Source organism: Cryptomeria japonica, chromosome 10 (genome assembly GCF_030272615.1).
Source record: "Cryptomeria japonica chromosome 10, Sugi_1.0, whole genome shotgun sequence".
NCBI classification, from domain to species: domain Eukaryota; kingdom Viridiplantae; phylum Streptophyta; class Pinopsida; order Cupressales; family Cupressaceae; genus Cryptomeria; species Cryptomeria japonica.
Genome location: NC_081414.1, coordinates 218,628,007 through 218,648,430, shown reverse-complemented (window position 1 = coordinate 218,648,430; position 20,424 = coordinate 218,628,007).

Sequence of the window (20,424 nt, the reverse complement as noted above, 5' to 3'; positions counted from 1 at the left end):
TACTATGGACCCATATATGAAAATGTATTTTATTATTAATTGTAAAAATCTTTCCTCTTCAAGCCATCCATATTGAATGAGAGCTTTGAATTGTAAGAATCTAAAAACTTGTACGATGGCTGTTCATTTTAAATAGACAATTTTTATTGGCCCTTTACTTGTTAGATGGAGATGTTGATGATAGGCAAAATCCTCCCAATATACTGAAGATGAAGACTTTACCCTCACTATTGAATGATATGGAAACAAGGAAACTAGTGAGCAATCTTCAGGACAAATGTTTCTATATTTTATATTTAATTAAGGAGGTGCGCCAAGCCCTGGAATTTAACATGGAAGTTATGGGGATAAGAGAAGAAAATCTTGGTGTCTTAATTATGGAAGTAGTCTCTTTGCCTATTATAGTGGAATTTGAATCAAGGAAGTCTTTGAAAGGAATAACCAAGAACGTAAATATTATGTGTGGTTGACTTCCAAACAGATGACAATAATGAGAACCGTTAAGAATTCTAAAAAAAACTATCAAATAACTCCAAACATTGAACAATTTATTAAGGTTGCATAATTTATTAAGGTTGCATATCATATAATGCTTGACAATGGCTCTGTTGATATTATGCTTAATAATGCCTCTCTTGATAGCGGTGGCTCTTGCTTTTTGTCTTGGAATAGAAGCAGCGGGAAATGGGCGACATGAAGTGGTGAGGCGAGGCCAGTTTATAAGTGTGGGTCACCCTGTCCAAACTTTCCTTGCAACATGCACTCCTAATCTCTTCCATATGGACAAGTTTTGCAACTTACCCATTTTGAGTTCCAGTACTTCTAAATACACATCTGGTAAATTTCTTACCTACTATTAAATTTTTTTTTTAATACTTGTTTTGGTTCCACCACAAAAATGCGAGACTGGACCACATGACTTAACCACTACGTTCCCTTTACTTGCATTCACCCTTCTCGTTTTAGTCCAAGACGTTTTAGTGTGCTTGATTGGCAAATGATTATCTACTTGGATAGACATCAATTGATACATTGGGCAATATCATGCCAAAGGTCATGACTTATTTACATTCGAGCAGTTGCAAAGAGAGTCCCTTTTTTACTATTTATAAGATGAGTACTAGTTCCTTGAGTAATATAAGTACACAAACTTTTATGAAGATAAGAAATTGACACAAATGAGGGATTCAATAAGTGATTTGAGTTATTTAAAGATTTCATTTAAGGACTCTTATTGAAATAATGGTTTGATTAAGTTTATACTTAACAAACTTAAATATAAAGATAAATTATAATTTTGACTGAATATTGTGATATATTTTTCATATTTTTTCATAATAAAAAAATGACAATGATCTTATATCAATTGTGATCAAATTGCAAGTGAAATGGTGTTTGCTTGAAATGTCATGTTCAAGAGCTATGAATTTTATTTCCCTTTTATAAGTTGAAAAAAAAACAATTTTTGGCTTTTATAAAGACATGAAATTTATTAAAAGACTTCATGAATTCAATTTTAAGGTTAAACTAATGAAAAACTATGGTTTCTAAGCATTATATCAAGCTATTTTTTAATAATTTATAATCTCACATATCTCTCTAAGGAGAAACAACATCCAACTTTCTAAAGTAATTGATCTAGTACCTACACAACTTTCTATACAATTGACACTTAAAAAGGTTTTACAAGGGAATAATTTTGAGTTAGTAAGATTATGAAATTTGATGTTATTAAAATATAATTCACAATCTTATGCTATGTAAACATTAAAAAATTTGAAAATATCACCTATAAAAAAGAATAGTTAGAATTTCCTTACTTGGCCTTGATAAATTGAATTTAAATGACTGGAGAAGGCATACTAAATACATAGCACAATTGGCCTTGCACATGTGTTGATTTAGCATAAATAAATTTTCCATTAAGTTTTATATGTCTTCTAGTATAACCTGTAAAAATGATTAGTACTAGCCTAACCTGGCTCTGATACCATGTTAGAAATTAGGATCTTAGGATACTAATCATTATAAACAAGATTATAAAGTAAATGAAATATGAAACATACATGCAAAATGTACACATTATACAAGATATACATGGGGAAAACCCTTTCAGGTAAAAAACCCCATAAAGCATCATTTAATTAAAACACTTACAAATATAGTCTATAATAAAATAGACATGAACCTGGGGACACTCCTCCAATACTTCCACATGGCCAATAATACCTCATATGCATAGTAATACAACTCACCATAAAGCTCCAAATTCACACACCTCTCAAATGAGAGAGAACCTCCTTAAATATAGGAGGAAGGGTGACTTCACTAGTCACACCTTTTCAATAACCCCCACTCATAAATAATTAATAATCTAATAGTTATTAGATTATAATTATTTCAAATGGGATATGCTTATAAAGCATATAATATATAAGGTTTTATAACCTTATATTAGAACATTATATATAAATGTTATAAGGATGTGATCCTTAATAACATTATGTTCTAATAGTAGGACATCACATAACACTTTGTCCTTATACCTCCCAATGGTAAAATCCACCCATGCTTGCTCATTGACTAGGACATGTTGACCTTTGTTCAACCAAGTGACCCTATATGGGTTGTTGTGAGGTATCCTTTGCAATTTAAGCTTACTCACTTCCTCTTCTGACACAATGTTGTCTGTTGACCCTGAATCAATGATCACTTTGCAAACTTTGTCCATAATCTTGCATTTGATCCTAAATAATGACCTCCTTTAACTAGGCTCTTCTCTAACAAGTTCTTTTTATCAAATTTCTTCTTATCATGAAGTTGTCACCTACCTCTAATTCTAAGGCAACCTCTAAAGTCTTGCTGCTTGAAGTCTCTTCTTGAAGATAGTTCACTCTCCTTTCACTACTCTGTGATGATTATCCCTTCTCTGGACACCTATATGTTGGATGACCAAGTTGGTTGCAATGGTAACACTTCATTAATACAAAATATGAGGATCCTCTACCTTGTCCACTAGACCTTCCTCTAAAACCACTGTTTGACCCCCTTCCTCTATCGAATCCTCCTTTACTAGTGCCACTTTCTTGCTGCTCAGTGAGTTTAGACTCACCTTGTGTTCTTTGTTTTGAACTTCTTCCTCCAAAGCCTCCCCTATGGCCTCTATTTTCTTTTCCTCTACCCTTGCCCCTATTACTAATTGAATCATGTTTTCTTTTCAGTTTTTCTTCCACTTTAAGGGCACATTGATAGATTTGATGAACTGTCTTTGGGCTCATTAGAATGATTTCCTCTTGGATGTTCCACCGTAATCCATTTAGGTACCTAGCAACTTTAAGACTCTCTTCTTCCATTGCATGAGATCTAAGGCTAAGGTTGTAAAAATCCTCCGTATAACCACTTACATCAAGGTCTTTTTGTCTTAAGTTTTGTCTTTTCCTATGAATCTACACTTCATAGTCATCAGGGAGATAAACTTCTTTGATTTTGACTAACATCCCTTTCCAAGAAGAGATGGGTGTTTTGCCCATTTTCTTTCTCTCATCTTGCACAAATTTCCACCATGTGAGAGCAACTCCTCTCATCCTAGACTTGGCCACTTTAACTCTTTGGGCTTCAGCTATGCCTTCACATTCAAAATGGTTCTCCATGCCCTCTATCCATTCTAGAACCACTTTTGCTTCCATCTTATCGGTAAACAATGACAATCCTTTTAGTGATTTACCACTTAAGGCTTTCAATGCCTTTTGGAAAGGTTCTTGTTCTAAGATAGGATTAGGTTTAGGAACTTTGTCTATCTCTGACACCTCTTTACCCTTCCCTTCTGCTCCTTCAACCTTTACCAACACTTCATCTGCCTTGGTTTCAACCTCACCAAGCTTACTTTCCAATTCAATCAACTTATCCTTTAGGAGTCTATTTTCTTCCTCCTGATCATCCACTTTCTGTTCCAACTCTGCATTGGTTACCATGGTGTTGTCTCCTACAGATTCCACTGAGGACATCTACTCACTTAGCCCAAATCTTATAGGCTTTGATACCAATTTGATGGGTTTAATCTAGCTTGCTCACACTTCACCTAGTTGGTGTTGCTCAATTCCACCAACCTCTCTAGGTCTAGCTATGCTCCAAGACCTCAAAGTCCTTCTCAATCTCTTCTAGGGCTTTCTCTTTGCCAATGTCAAGGTGTTTGCTACAAGTGTTTTCTATTTACAAGCCAAAACTGGTTGATTGGAAACAAAACAATGAAAACACTAACACACCCTATCTACAAAGAATGAAATGAAGCAAATGACACTATAACACAACAAATAACTTCAATCCATAACTGGACCAATGGATTCAATCCATTATCATTCACATTTTATGCAAAATAAGACCAAAACAGTGATAACAGTCCGAAAATGAGTAGTTTCTGATTGTTAATCTTACAAAATCAAACTTCCAACCTTGGTAACCATGCAAGAGGAGGTTTAAATAGTCTTCCCCATGTGTGGAGACATTATAGGGTGTTGTGCTATCCCTAACTCCATCACTAAGCACTTTTAGGACAAAGGTTGCTATGACAACTTTTACAACTTTTCACTTTTTGCTTTGCCAGCCTATGCAACCTATTTCAAGTCATTACTCATGAATTTTTAAGCATTCCTAAGAACATTATAAACCTCTCTAATGATCATACCAAGTTATGCCACTTTTGACCATCAAGAAGGCCAATTTCCTACTCAAACTACTAACTATTCACAAAGTGCAAACCTAGGAAGAAAACCAACTCCACTAGGCCTACACTTGACTCAAAACAAAAATCACACACACTACTTGGACCCTCCTAGAGTCCTTATTAGGAACCTGACTTGGCTAAGGTCAATACAAGCCAAAGTTGTGAAAGGACTATGAGCCTAAGTCCTAGGTGCTCCTGCACCACACTTGAAGTGCAACATCTATCGGTAAGCCAACAAAGGATAACATGGATGTGATCATCGGTATACAAAGAGAAGTATAATGCAATTGGTAAATAGAATTAGTGGATGGACACCAAGTGACGAGCATGCAGAGGTCAGTGAAGTGTTCATCAACATGGTACTTGATGAGTAGGTTGACATTAATGGAGAGCCCGCAAATCATGGGACAATGACAGAATGTTGCGGCTCGAGGGAGACAGAGTGGCAAGGTGATTGAAATAATATTGCATGATGATCTGATCCTTGTGCTCATTGACTGAAGGAAAGAGCTGAGCCATTAATGGTGTTTGATAGAGTAACATCGAAAAGCATGTTGCAAACATCTAAAAATAGAAAACACATATTGGAAGGCGAGGAGATGGCAGTGTTGATTGATGTGATGCAGACCATCATTCTAGAAAAGAAGATTCAATCAGATTTGATATAGATTGAGTTGGTGGAGGAAAACCTTAGCACACCACTATTTGAATGTTACTTTTGGTGGGAAAATTCATATATAAATATGTGAACTCGAGACTGAAGATGATTGATGTTGAATGCCGGTGGTGAGAAGAGTAAGTATCTGAGCAAGCTGAGAGAAGTCAGTTTGACAAATATCTCATTGAAAATGAGAGTGTTTGAGTGTTAGCAGGCCAAACCAGTGAGAGGTTCTAACAGGTAGAGACAGAGTAACCAGTGAACTGTTATAGTCTCAACAATCAAGCATACCGGTAGGGATTGAAAGGTTAGGAAGGCATCCAAGTGTGGTACTGTGCAGGGTGAGGTTCAAAGAAAGAGAAGAAAGGGAGAGAGTAACTGGTAAGTGATCAAACAGAGCAATTTGATAACCGACAGTGGAAGAATCAGTGAAACCGAGGAGGTAGGTAACCGACGGACATCAACTGATCAGGTTTTGCAAAACTTATTTGCAACAAGGTGCTATTATTGTATCAAGTTGTATTTCATTGTATTACACCAAGTTGGTGCTTGGTGCAAGGGTTGGTGCCCTAAATCAACGTAATCCATTGTTTTATTGTGAGCCTAGATTGGAGCAGTAGACTCTTGCAACATTGTGTGTGGGGGAAAAAGTGACACTAAGCAAACATGCCCTAATCTCACTTTCAACCACACACTTGTGGAATACGAAAGAGCCTAGAGGTATCACACAATTGGCTACTTCTTTTTGTGGAAGAGAGAGCCACAGGCTACCTGTTAGGATTTCTATTCCTTTGTTGCAAATGATAGATAGAATGATGCAAGTTCAACTATTAACCCTAAAGTGTAAGTATGAACTAGTAACAAGATTGCAGAATTAAGATTAAACAATGGAAAGCTATAAACACAAGGACAAGATAAGAATGCAGATGCATACCCGGAGTTAAAATCTGAGTGGAGATGTTTGGGACGGGGGCGTAGGCGCCACTGTCTTGATTCTGCTCCTGAAACTGCTGTTTTGCAACCTGAAAAGCTGTCAGAAAAATGTTGAAACTTGCTGTCTGACAGAAGGACCAGGGTGCCCAGCACCCCTGTCCCAGGGACTAGGGCACCCAGCGCCCCTGTCCTGGTAGGACCAGGGTGCCCCATGCCCCTGTCCTGGTCTTTTGCCCTGAAATTTGGTGTGAAGTTCTGTCTCCGTCTGCTTCCGCCGGATCTAAAAACTTGCGGCATCGTCCGAATCCCGAAACCTGCACTTATATCTGAAAAGGTATGGTGGGCGGCTATATAGGGTTTTGCCTTAGTCAAACCCCCGCTTTGGTGATTTCCACTCCACGAATAGCCAAGTTGTATTGTAAAAGTAGTGTGTGTGTAGACCTTGTGTGTGTGCAAGATCCTAAAATGCAAGTAAGCAAACTAGAGCAACCTAGAAAGTAAACCCTAATTGCTTGTAAATGATAATGTAAAGTCTCCAAATCAAGATGCAAAGTGATCTAAAGCATGAATACAAATGATATAATGAAGCTTATGCAAAGACATGAAAACAACATGAAATCATACCCAACCTCAAGGGAGGGGTACAAGCCAATCTTCAGTCGGTGATCCCCTATTGCTCTTCAATGTCTTCAAAGCCCTAAATGGATGAATGAAATTGATGAATGCTTGATGGATGGATGTTGAATGTTGAAGTCTTCAAAGATCTCCTCTTTCGCTGCATAGAAGGTCCTTGAAACCAAAATTCCCTCCCTTTCAAATGAAGAAAGAGAGCTCTTATATATGAAACCCTAGGTCTTAATTTTAACTTTTGGCTGACCTAGAGATTGAATCTCCTACCAATTTCTTGGGGTTAAGCTTTATTTTATTATTGGATCGCGCTCCTAAAATTTTGGGAAAAATGTCTGGGACCGTGTGCACTCCGAGCGCCATGGTCCCGACAACTTTTCACCAAATTTTCAGGGCCGTCGGATATGATGATTTTAGAGAGAATCCTGAAGTTACAAGTGATTTCAAGATGTTTTGACCCCCGAAACCAAGCCCCCAAGTTCAAAATAGGACCTAATTAGGGTTTTTGATTAAATGATGTATTGGAAGAATAAAATGAAAAGGGCACACTTTAATGAAGGGGGCCAACTTTATGATATGGGAGATGATAAAATAGAACCTTAGACCTAATTAATTTAATTAATTAAGTGCTAAAAGGGAAATACAATGCAAAATGCAAAATGTGCCAAGGCGGGTGCTAAACTAGGTGTGAAATTGTACCACCCTAGCAAGTGCGTACAATTTACGACGCTACATTTAGCCCCCACTTTAGCGGTCATATGAACACTACGTGCATATGCAAGCTAAATTACAAAAAAGTAAACATTATTTGAAAAAGGATATATCCATAAGTTGTCGGACAAAGCCCCCAACAGTATCTGCAGTACACAGTTAGGAACCACACCCTACAAAACACACGTTAGATCAGAAAATCACCTAATGCTTACTAAGGAAGGTGATGAAAATTTGAGGGTAGCTATATGCCCCCCCTGTTTCAGCTTGCTAATTTTAGTGAGTTGAAATAGGGTATCATGTTTACCACTTCGAATTGTTAAAGAATATTGATGACAAATGCTCACAAGAAGATTTGATATGAGATCAAAAACTAATGGAGAATCATTTGGCAAGAAAGAGGACTAAATATCAATTCCAACACAACAAAGAGTGTGAGGGTTTGAGAGTTCTCTAACGCAAGATGAAGTATGTAAATGGAAACAAAATGCAAAGAGAAGAAAAGAAAGGGAAAAAGCATGAATACACACATTGGCGATCCATGAGAAGAATAGTGAGAGAGAAAACATGGACTTCTCGCCCCTAGATCTTGTCTAGGTGATCCATGGGAAAAAGGACATGGAAAACTAGCCCCTAGAGTCTGTCTCGGTGATCCATGTAAGGGAGGAGAGTGAGAAAGTCTAGCCTTATGCCACTAGTTCCACTCAACCTCGTGCATGTGTGTGTAAGTAAGGTTAGAAGCACCTCATAGGAGTCTATGCCCGAGTATGCTACAACCTGTATATGTATAGTACAAAAGCGTGACATCTCGCTCTAAGAGTCTGTGCTCTGGTTCCGAGAATGACCCATTGCTCAAAAAGTGTAATGTTTATGCCATAAGAAAAGTAGAACAAGGATACCTACCTTCATCACAAAAGAAGATACCCCAAAAATGCAACAATGTCATAGATCCAAGCAAGAGAGTTTTGCACTCTTTAAGCAAGGATAAGATAGTTGAAAAGGGATATCCTGTAGTATGTGTAAAGGAGATTCTTAGAGGAGAAGAGATCTTTGTACAAAAGACACCTATCCCCGAGAGGAATTGTCTTAGACAAATATAACATCTTCTATAATAAGACAAAGAAGAGAATAAGAATGCAATACTTCCTTCTTTTGCGAGGTGAAAGTGATTCTTAATGAAGGATGACGCTCTTTTTAACCCAATTAGGAGAGTGAATTCATTATGGATGTATTATACCAGGTGCAAAAGAGGTTGTAGTCAAGGACTTACACCTCTTGTGAGAGAGAATCCTTGAACAAGCAACAACAAATGCATACAAGGAATAACATCAAGTAATAAAGTTCAAACCATCCATGAAATAGGAAAAAGTGGATCCTTAGATAAAAATAAGGAAAGATCATTGCCTCCCAAGGATAAGGACAATGAGAAGGACTTACACAATCTTCCAGGGAGAGATTTAGACATGAACAAAATGTACTACATACTCACATGAGTTCATGCAAGCAAGACATTAGTGTATGTAAAATGCTCCTCACAAGAAGTGGGTAGGATAAGAAAGAGAATACACATCTTCTCCTATATCTAGGAAAAGAGAATTCTAAAGCAAAGATGATCAGTATTTCCACACTATTACCCCATGGGAACAAGAGATAACATAGAAAAATTAGGCTATTATGTTGCTTCAAAAATATGATTGCACTTGAAATTGTACCACCATGAATGACAATGAGCCCCCAGTAAATGAGCTACCAATGTCACATAATGATGAGCAACATAATAGCCATTAATGTTATTTAAAGACATGATAGATTGAATGAGGTATTTGAATATGACATGTTGAATGCTCAACTATAAGTGAGATAAAAAACATGTATAAAATGATAAAAATTGAAGAAGGAAAGTCATGAGAAATCTTAGAAGAAAGATGAGTGTAATTTATTAGAGCCTTATCCTTGGAGGAAAGGACTTTATGATGAATAGGAGATAAAGATTCATAAGTGGATTTAGAAATTTGAGGGGAGTCATAAAGAGATTTGTTCATCGCCAAGATTTCCTTATGAGGGGAATGAGAGTTGATAGAAGTAGAAGATGATTTAGTTGAAGTGAGATGATCATCACTACTAAATATAGCATTCACATTGAGAGATGGTCTTCTAGATGCTTCGGTGGGCTTAGAAAGATTATATCCAAGTCCAAATGAATATTCATGCATTTTATGTTCTAAAGGAACTTTAATTCCTTGTTCATTTGTGCCACAACCATTTCCACTATAGCCACTCTTAGCCAAAATATGAAAACCACGACCATAACGATTAGCCATTTCAGAAAGAGAAGGTGGTTTTTCATAAGACAAAGAAACAAATTCTTCAGAATTAGAGGTGTGAGGAGAAGAAGTTTGAGAAGCGGCCACAAAATTATTGCTCATAGGTTCAGGTAAGATTGATTGATCTCTAGTTCCTTCCTTCTTTTTAACTTTAAGCTCTCTAGGAGGAACCCTATACTCACCTACAAAGGTGGGATTGAAATCAAGAGATCCCCAATCATCTTCTGCGAGAAACTTTTTAGGATCAAAAGCCTTTTCATGTGTAGATTCAAGTTGAGAAGAATCTTCTTCAGGAACTTCAGACTCATCCAAAGAATTTTTATTATCAGAGGGTGATGATTCATTCATAGGTATCTTGTTTAACGAGTCATCACTAGAAGAGGAAGGCTTAGAAGAACTCCCTTTGGAAGTAGATGTTTGCAAACAAGCTTGAAAATTAGTATCACCTATCAAGGTATATGTCTTATTATTATAAATAAATTTAACTTGTCTATGCAATGTAGAGGGGACAACTTGCATACTGTGAATCCAAGGTCTCCCTAATAACAAGTTGTATGTTAGATTTCCCGACATAACATGGATAGGAGTAGGCAAAGTAACAGGTCCCACTGTGATGGGTAAGGTGATAATACCTAATGAAGACTTAGCCACATTATCAAAGCCTCGAATGGGATGAGAGTCAGGCTCAATAAGGGATGTATCCACATTCATCTTATGTAATAGATTAATGCTACACACATTAAGGCCAGAACCATTATCTACCAGTTTTCGTCTTATAGCAGTGTCATTTATGATAACCACAATCATCAAGGGATCATATTGATGTTGAATTTCACTAGTAGGCAACTCATCTTGAGTAAACACAATTTGAGCTTTAGGATTCATCACAGAGTTAACCAAAGACACTATATTACTAGATGTATTAGGTGGAGGAACATTCAAATCTTTCAAGGCATCTTGTAACATTCCATGATGAGCAGAAGAAGTTTGGATCAAATCCCAAAGGGATATCTTAGCAGGGGTAGCTTTAAGTTGTTCTATGAGATCATATTCCTTACCAAGAACTTGTGAAATACATGGAGCTTGCGGAAGAATTGGTTGAGGATTAGGAAGAGAAACTGGAGTAACAGGAGGAGGATTAGGCTGCCTATTATTTCTAGTATTATAGGTATGAGCAACCACATTATAACTCTCTCTAGTCAGTTGCTTAGCATACTCATAAGGGCTCTTAGTAGAATAACCTCCTTGCACAGTAATAATAGGTTTGTTAGGAGTGCAAAAAGAATCATTAGCATAACCACCTTGAACCACTAAGATAGGCTTATTTAAAGGTTGAGAATTTTGAGAAGGACAAGCACCTTGGACAGTGAAGATAGGTTTGTTAGGTGTTTCATTCACATGTATCAAATTGATTGAGGATGGTTTAGAGGAAAGAACAAAAGTGTTGGAAGAATTATAGATATTCTTCTCTTGCACTAAAATCTTATCACGGATCAAATCAATTTTAGGAGAGAGACAAGGGATAGGCATTGATGTTCTAGTATGTAGAGTAATACTAGGAAAGGTCATATCATCCTCTATCATCAAAGGATCTACATGGGGAATAAACTCTCTAGGAGAAGGATCAACATTACTCTCTAAAGTCTCACTCTTGAGAGGGAGATCTTTGAAAGAGATGTTAACCATCTTGCCTTGAACTAGGGTTTCCTTATGAGTAGAACCAAGTTGAGGAGAGGGAGAATAATTGAGATTCAAGGAAGGTGAGAAACTGTCAAGGGAGTTTTCAATCTTGATTTCATCCCCTTTGGCTAGGGTTCTCTCATGGGGTAGAGAATAATCTACACCTTCTTCTAATGGTTCATCCCAAATAGCAAAGTTGTTGAAAGGAATGTTTGAAGTATTGTCAATTTCGGGAGAGGAGATAACATTGTTTATTAATTCCTCATCCTTAGGAGGGAGAGAATCAATAGATGTGTTAAAATCATCCTCTTTCCTCAAAATATGTTCAATATGATCTTTAGGGGAGAGAGAATTAAGGAAATTGCTTATTATTTCATCTTCTTTCTCTAAGGGATGCTTATGGGTAAGACAAACTTTAGGAGAAGGGTAAGCATTTATCATTAATTCATCATCTCTAGTGGGAATTTTGTTGGAAAAGGAAATGCTATCACTAGGGAATGTAGGGATCATGTCATCTTCTTTCACAAAAGGATCCTCATGAAGGGAGTGTTTTTTAGGAGGAACATGAACATATTTCTCCAAAGATTCATGCTTAGGAAGGAGATCTTTGAAAGAAGTGTTCATAACCTCTTGTTGCACTAACATGCCCCCATTGGAAGGACCACCTTTAAGAGAAAATAAGTCAATGTCCATCAATTCCTTTTCACTTAGAGAGGAATCATGTAGGGAAGGTGAAGTAACATTAAGAAAGGTGTTTATGATATCATATTCTTCCTCTAGGATAGCTAAATAGGAAGGGCACATTTTAGGAGAATTGTCAAGATCACTCTTAAAGTCTTCATCCTTAGAGCATGGGAGAGTCTCAAAGGGATTGGTAGAAACTCTTTTAGGCACTAAAATGTTGTTATAGATGGGGGGAGGTTCTTTAGGAGAAGGAAAAATTGAAACAAGGGAAGCTAACCCATTATCACATCTATGAAATGAATGCATCATGACAACAATTTTCCTCTTTCAAATGATAACACATGCAAAAATAGAAGGAAATGTTTAATTTTAACCAATGCAAGCACTTAGAATGTAGATTTAGAAAATGAAATTTATGATTCAAATGAGTTCCTAAATCAGATTTGAAATTATTGATCCCAATTAAGCTATCCACAAGTTCAACTTTGAATTGAAAAAAATTAGGATTTTAGCAAAAATTTCCTCTAAATTTTTGAATCTTGCAAGAAATTAAAACTTGTAAATACAAATTTGATTTTGAAATAGCACAAATACTCAAATTTGAAAACATAAATCAGAATTAGAGAAGATTGGAATTCACATCAGGTTCACCAAAATGTGTGGGGGAAAAAGTGACACTAAGCAAACATGCCCTAATCTCACTTTCAACCACACACTTGTGGAATACGAAAGAGCCTAGAGGTATCACACAATTGGCTACTTCTTTTTGTGGAAGAGAGAGCCACGGGCTACCTGTTAGGATTTCTATTCCTTTGTTGCAAATGAAAATGATAGATAGAATGATGCAAGTTCAACTATTAACCCTAATGTGTAAGTATGAACTAGTAACAAGATTGCAGAATTAAGATTAAAAAATGGAAAGCTATAAACACAAGGACAAGATAAGAATGCAGATGCATACCCGGAGTTAAAATCTAAGTGGAGATGTTCAGGACGGGGGCGCAGGCACCACTGTCCTGATTCTGCTCCTGAAACTGCTGTTTTGCAACCTGAAAAGCTGTCAGAAAAATGCTGAAACTTGCTGTCTGACAGAAGGACCAGGGCGCCCAACACCCCTGTCCCAGGGACTAGGGCACCCAACGCCCCTATCCTGGCAGGACCAGGGTGCCCCATGCCCCTGTCCTGGTCTTTTGCCCTGAAATTTGGTGTGAAGTTCTGTCTCGGTCTGCTTCCGCTGGATCTGCAACTTGCGGCGTCGTCCAAATCCCGAAACCTACACTTATATCTGAAAAGGTATGGTGGGAAGCTATATAGGGTTTTGCCTTAGTCAAACCCCCAATTTTGTGATTTCCACCTCCACAAATAGCCAAGTTGTATTGTAAAAGTAGTGTGTGTGCAAACCTTGTGTGTGTGCAAGATCCTAAAATGCAAGTAAGCAAACTAGAGCAACCTAGAAAGTAAACCCTAATTGCTTGTAAATGATAATGTAAATGCTCCAAATCAAGATGCAAAGTGATCTAAAGCATGAATACAAATGATATAATGAAGCTTATGCAAAGACATGAAAACAACATGAAATCATACCCAACCTCAAGGGAGGGGTACAAGCCAATCTTCAGTCGGTGATCCCCTATTGCTCTTCAATGTCTTCAAAGCCCTAAATGGATGAATGAAATTGATGAATGCTTGATGGATGGATGTTGAATGTTGAAGTCTTCAAAGATCTCCTCTTTCGCTGCATAGAAGGTCCTTGAAACCAAAATTCCCCCCCTTTCAAATGAAGAAAGAGAGCTCTTATATATGAAACCCTAGGTCTTAATTTCAACTTTTGGCTGACCTAGAGATTGAATCTCCTACCAATTTCTTGGGGTTAAGCTTTATTTTATGATTGGATCGCGCTCCTAAAATTTTGAGAAAAATGTCCGGGACCGTGTGCACTCCGAGCGCCATGGTCCTGACAACTTTTCACCAAATTTTCAGGGCCATCATATATGATGATTTTAGAGAGAATCCTGAAGTTACAAGTGATTTTGAGATGTTTTGACCCCTGAAATCAAGCCCCCAAGTTCAAAATAGGACCTAATTAGGGTTTTTGATTAAATGATGTATTGGAAGAATAAAATGAAAAGGGCACACTTTAATGAAAGGGGCCAACTTTATGATATGGGAGATGATAAAATAGAACCTTAGACCTAATTAATTTAATTAATTAAGTGCTAAAAGGGAAATACAATGCAAAATGCAAAATGCACCAAGGCGGGTGCTAAACTAGGTGTGAAATTGTACCACCCTAGCAAGTGCGTACAATTTACGACGCTACACATTGCTCACTGAGGTTTTTCCATTTTGGGTTTTCCTCGTACATCTGGTGTTGTGAGTTGTGCATTTGTGTGTTTGCCTTTTTTATATCCTATCATATCTTATCAGTTTGATTGCTTAGTGCTTAGGTTGCTAACCGATACTCATAACTTATTTTAAAAGGTAAAGATTTCTTGGGAACCATTGATTCACCCCCCTCTCAATGGTAAATTGTGTTCAATACTCTCATCCTAGGATCTTTCACACACACAAGGTTCTTAAAAACACTATTTTAATTTACAAATCGACTATTAGTTGAGGTGGAAATCATCAAAACAAGGTTTTGACTAAGGCAAAACCCTACATAGCCACCCAAAACCCTATTTTTCAGCTATAGGTGCAGAATTGGATCCAAGCATCGCTGCAAGTTTCAAGACCTATAGAGTGCACAAAGACTATTCCGAGGGACAAAAATCAGCAAAAAGCCCTGGGATGGGGGTGTGGTGCCCTGGTCTTGCCTAGGACGGGGGTGTGGCACCCTGGTCCTCCCTATTTTTTAGCACAGTTTGACAGATGAGTAGGTCTCAGTCTTCAGATCTTCGTTTGATAGGTACAACTTCAAGTCTACAGAATCAGGATAGTGGCACAACACCCTGGTCCCAAACATTTTAGCTTAGATTTCTGACACAGGTGCACCTCTGAATTTACCTCTTATTATGTACTTTTCAGTAGCATATCAATTATTCTCAGTTCTGTATTTTTTAGATTATGGTTATTAGTGTATACTTGCATCTTTCCTATCTCTCATTCACATCAAGGGAATATAAACCCTAAGAGGTAATCCTTGTCTCTCTCTTTCTCACAAGAAATAGCCAAAGTTTGTTACCTCTCTAGGCTCTTTCGTATTCCGTGAGTGTGTATGTAAGAGTGGGATTAGGGTTTTGCTCACTTAGTCTTACTTTTTCCCATACACACTCTATAATTAGATTCATATGCATATCCATTGTAGAAGGAAGAAACCCTAATCCCTCTCCAACATCAAAGTGTCGATGGGCTTCCCCTCTAATATCCATTTCTCATGTTTGGGCCTCTTTCATAACATCAACTATGTGTTCTTCAATGTCATTTGATCCAATATCTAAATTAGGCTTGACTTCTACTATAGTTCATGTTAGAGAAATCTTTTATTAGCTAATAATTATTTATTTAATTATTAGTCTATTATACTCTATGCTTAAACTAAACTCAGAAATATTATAATTCTTTAGGGTTTTCACCTTTAGGGTTTCTAGTATCCTTTTATAAGGATTCTCTCTTTGTATTTTCATAACAACTGTAATTATTGAATTGCATTCTTGTTGCACAATCAATATGACTCCTCTTTTCTATATCTCTGAATTTTGGCCGCCATAGCTTTTTTGCTTATCTTTCTGTGGTAGGTTTGAATGTAGGTGATCTTTGGGAGATGTAGAGTTGATTTTTCCTCAACTCCAATAGTTCCTATATGTTGATCTCGTACATGTTTCATATATAAAAGAGAAGAATTTATAATATGTTTAAATAAAGGAAACATCATGGATATATACATACTTAAACTTCTCAAATTGTTAGAGTAATTTTCTACTATACATATAAAGAGCAATCTAATGGAGATTATAAAACTTTAATAACAAAGAAGGATCCAATAAAAACTTTAGGAAGCTTTAATTACACATGTACAAACCTCTCAAATTGTTATGTAATTTTCTATTATATATTTAAAGAGTGATACAATGAAAAATAAAAATATTAAATTTTAATAATGAATTCCAAAAGAGGTTTAGAAGAACATTCATCTAAATAGGTTCTTCCTTATAGGAAATAATTCTTCAATACCCAATTCATTTAATCTATTTTCTACATAACCCATGAGAGAAAAGCATGCATACAAGCTTACACAATAACCATTATGTAGAGATCAAATAGACAAGCAAAATAATAATACATGATATACCCTCGAAAAACCCTCTCGAGGGAAAATCCCAACCTCCAAAAGCATCTGTACACCATTTTATTATTTAGTAAATAAATAATACATGCACTTACAGAGTTACTCATGTACAAAATAATGCAAAGCAATGCAACTCTCAAAAATAGAGAAAAAAAAGAGTGGTAAAAAAACCCCTCTCAATAAGAGAGAAAAATAAAGTACATGTGGAAAGCATGAAGGACTCAAGATGTCCCCCCAAGTAATGTTGGCAAGAGACATTATTTCAATGGAAGTTGATGTATGAGAAATGCTTCAGAGTTGGAAAGACACAACCATTCCAAAGGTGCATACAGTCGTTCCTGATGAGCAGAAATATCAAACTACTGAGAAAGTCATTATGGCAGAGCAAACCAATGTGCATGTAGTAGTTGATGATGTTGATCAGAAGGTTGATAACTTTGGTGAAGCTGAACAAGACCCTCTAGTGATAAGTGTTGATTTAGTAAAGGCAGCTGAGGAGATTGGTAAAGTTGATGGAGGAAAGGGAGAAGTTGATGTGGAGAAGGGTGAAAAGGATGCTTTGAACAAGAGCATTTCGATAGATAGAAGAGAAGCAGAGATGCACACATATCTTTTTAGTGGTATGATCAATATTTTGCAGAGTTTGAAGAAGGGTTGGGATAATCACTTGCTAAACCTAAAGACAATTTTTTCTAATCTTCAAATTTTTGTAAATCATTATATATATCCATGTATAAAATTTTTGGCGAATTCCTATTTTTGGCATTATTGTCAAAGGGGGAGAGACCGAAGTGAAAAATGGTGTAAATCCTCAGGGGGAGCTTGTTGAGTTTTGGAGATTTTTAAAGTTTTGAAGTTTTGCAGCTTTGAGTGTACAATTTATTTTTCACAGTGTTGCCATCAATGCCAAAGGGGGAGATTGTTGGCAAGAGACGTTGTTTTGATGAAAGTTGATGCATGCAAAATGATTTGGAGTTATCATTCATGGAAACTCAGTTCAGATATCATATCTGGTGTACATTTGACTTACCAGAAGTTGCATTGTTCATTTGGCATAAAGTCTGGAAGGTGGAATACAATAACTAGTAGAGCATGAGTTTAGTATGCAGATCTTGATTTTGGTTACATAATTTTGGTTGTGGTAATAGAAACAAATTATTTTTGGTTCGAGGAAAATTATTCCTTAATCCTGATATCCGGTGTTGATTCATGAGTGAGATTGAATGTCCAGTATCCGGTAATTCAGGTAGAACAGAGTTATGTTGATATAACGTGTGGTCCAAAATCTTTGGGATGATTTCAATGATTGGTTTCATGTTCATGGAGTTTGGGCCGACATATATAAAGATTTTTATCATCTTGTTTAGGTCCACATATGGATTTATGGAAGGTTTGAGCCAACATGTTGGTACACGTTTCATGTTGCGTGTTATGTGATTTTTGGAAGCCAACATGGAATTGATTTATTTTATTGGTGTGGATATATAAGATAAATTGGTTGAGAATTTTGTAAAGGATATGAGTGTGAGAAGTTTGTATGAGAAAAGGTGTGAAGTTTGGTGAATGTGATTGACGATTTTAGTGCTCCGATATATGACAAAGCATCAGAATGGAGCAAGAAGACATTACAGTTGCCAGAAGGCTAATTGAGCTTAATCAAAACATCTATTTGGCATTAGTAGATGCTATTCTTCAGTTCATTCATTTTTTTAATCAATTGTAGGATTGAGAGTCCTCCGAGTTGTAGCCGTTTTTATGTATTTGAGCAACGAGCTCTAGGCAATGAGCTTGAATGCAATTGCATTCCCCTTTTAGTAATATTATCATACTCCTAATCAAAGTATAATAATATTCTGGGTTCAAATCCCACTGTGGTTTTCCCTTTCCGGGTTTCCATGTAAAAATATTGGTGTTATGGTTTTGTGGTTGATTGTTTTATGTTTCTACACTTTACTTTCATTCTTATGCATCTCGTTGTTAAAGAATCAGTTTAATAATTTTGTAAATTGTAGAACACTGATTCCAACAAGTACTGAATCAATCACTAAAGTATAATCAATATCCCACTCATACTTGAGAGAAAAGAAGAGATGATGTATCCCCCCATAAGAGAGAAGCTCCAATAACAAATATGAAGGCTCAAGGATAAATGTTGATGAATATCAAGAGCAAAAAACCACATTCCTCCCTTTCAGAAGAAATAAATCGAATGATCAAGTCATAAGCAACTCCGTGAAAGGATATGGAAGGAATAGTCTCATGATGTGTGCCCAAAAAGACTGCTCAACTATCGAACTATCTAAATCAAAAGATCCCAAATAAAATGAAGAAAAAATAAACAAATGTGAAGATACCTGATGAATAACCTTTGAAGGCACTGAAGATGGGATGACAACAATGAATAAAATTTCCATCAAAGAGGAATGGAATATCCTTAATTATGTCCCCAATGTCTGGAGTGTGTGATGTATCAAACAATGTTGCAATGTCTGATCAATACCCATCCCACTCTATGAAGACTAGAAGGGAACAATCAACTTGTTGAACTAAACCAACCTTTGAAGAAGAAGGAGGTGGAGGAGGATCAATACAAGTCTCAATAACCATTATGGATGACTGAAGCACATAGAGATTCAAGTGACCAAACCTCTCCTCAAATAATTGATCCACTCTTGATGCATGAAAGATAGACTAGTTAATGGAACTACATGCTCAATGGGAGAAAAATGAGATAACTCATACACTATGATGCATGATCAACACTGTCAACCGCAATAAGCTCTCTACTATGCATGTCTCTAATAAGCACTGAATTAGGGGTAAACTCAACAATCTTGCCTATCCCACTATGAGTAATCTGGTAAATGGAAAAGAGGTTGGAATATAATCAAGGGACACAAAGAATATTATTGAATATTCCACCATCAATCTCAATAGAACCAATCCCATTAACACTCATGTAAGTGTTATTACCCATCAAAATTTATAGAAAAGAATGATTCTAAAAAGAAGAGAACATACCCTCTGATGATGCCATGTGATGTGAGGCTCCTGAATCAATAAGCAACCCGGAGGACTAATTTGTGGATGAAAAGAGAGCATGACCCTTCATCTTGTCTTCACAACATCCCATAAAAGATGACCTAGAATGTCTAGGTTGTGAAGTGGTAGATGAAGATGTACTATATGAAGGTGGCTAAATATTGTGCTTCCGGAGAAGATGTGCCATCTCATCAATTTTCTTTGCATAATATTGATGCTCATAATGTCCCATCTTAGTGCGATATGTACACTTTGTCTTATCCTTCTTTGATTATGACCTCCTCGAAGAAGAATAATAATTTGAATTATCATGTGTTTGCTTGTCCTTGGGATTCTCATGTGACTTAGAATCCTTGTGTTTATGTTTCTTGCCTTTTCTATGTGAAGCCTTTTTCTATGTAGTTCCTTGAGAAGCTACAAGAGCCTATGATTTGAAACAATTAAATCAACCCATATGAACAAACTTGGTTTTCTCTTGAGTGAGTTCAGAAGAAAATTGATTAGCTAAAGGCATAGTGAAATGAGCACGAAGTGCATCTCTAGAGGTATAAAAGGTAGAAACAAAAAAATTGAATAATTAGGACCAAGATTGGAAAGGATGGAGACAATCAATTGAGAGCCATCCTTCTTTATACCACACTGGTGCAATTGTAATATGAGAGATTGAGTTTGGTGAAGAAGTCCTTGATGTTGTCAAAATATATAGGATTGAAGCCAATAAGTTCATTATCCAACTATAAATCCTTCATCACATCTT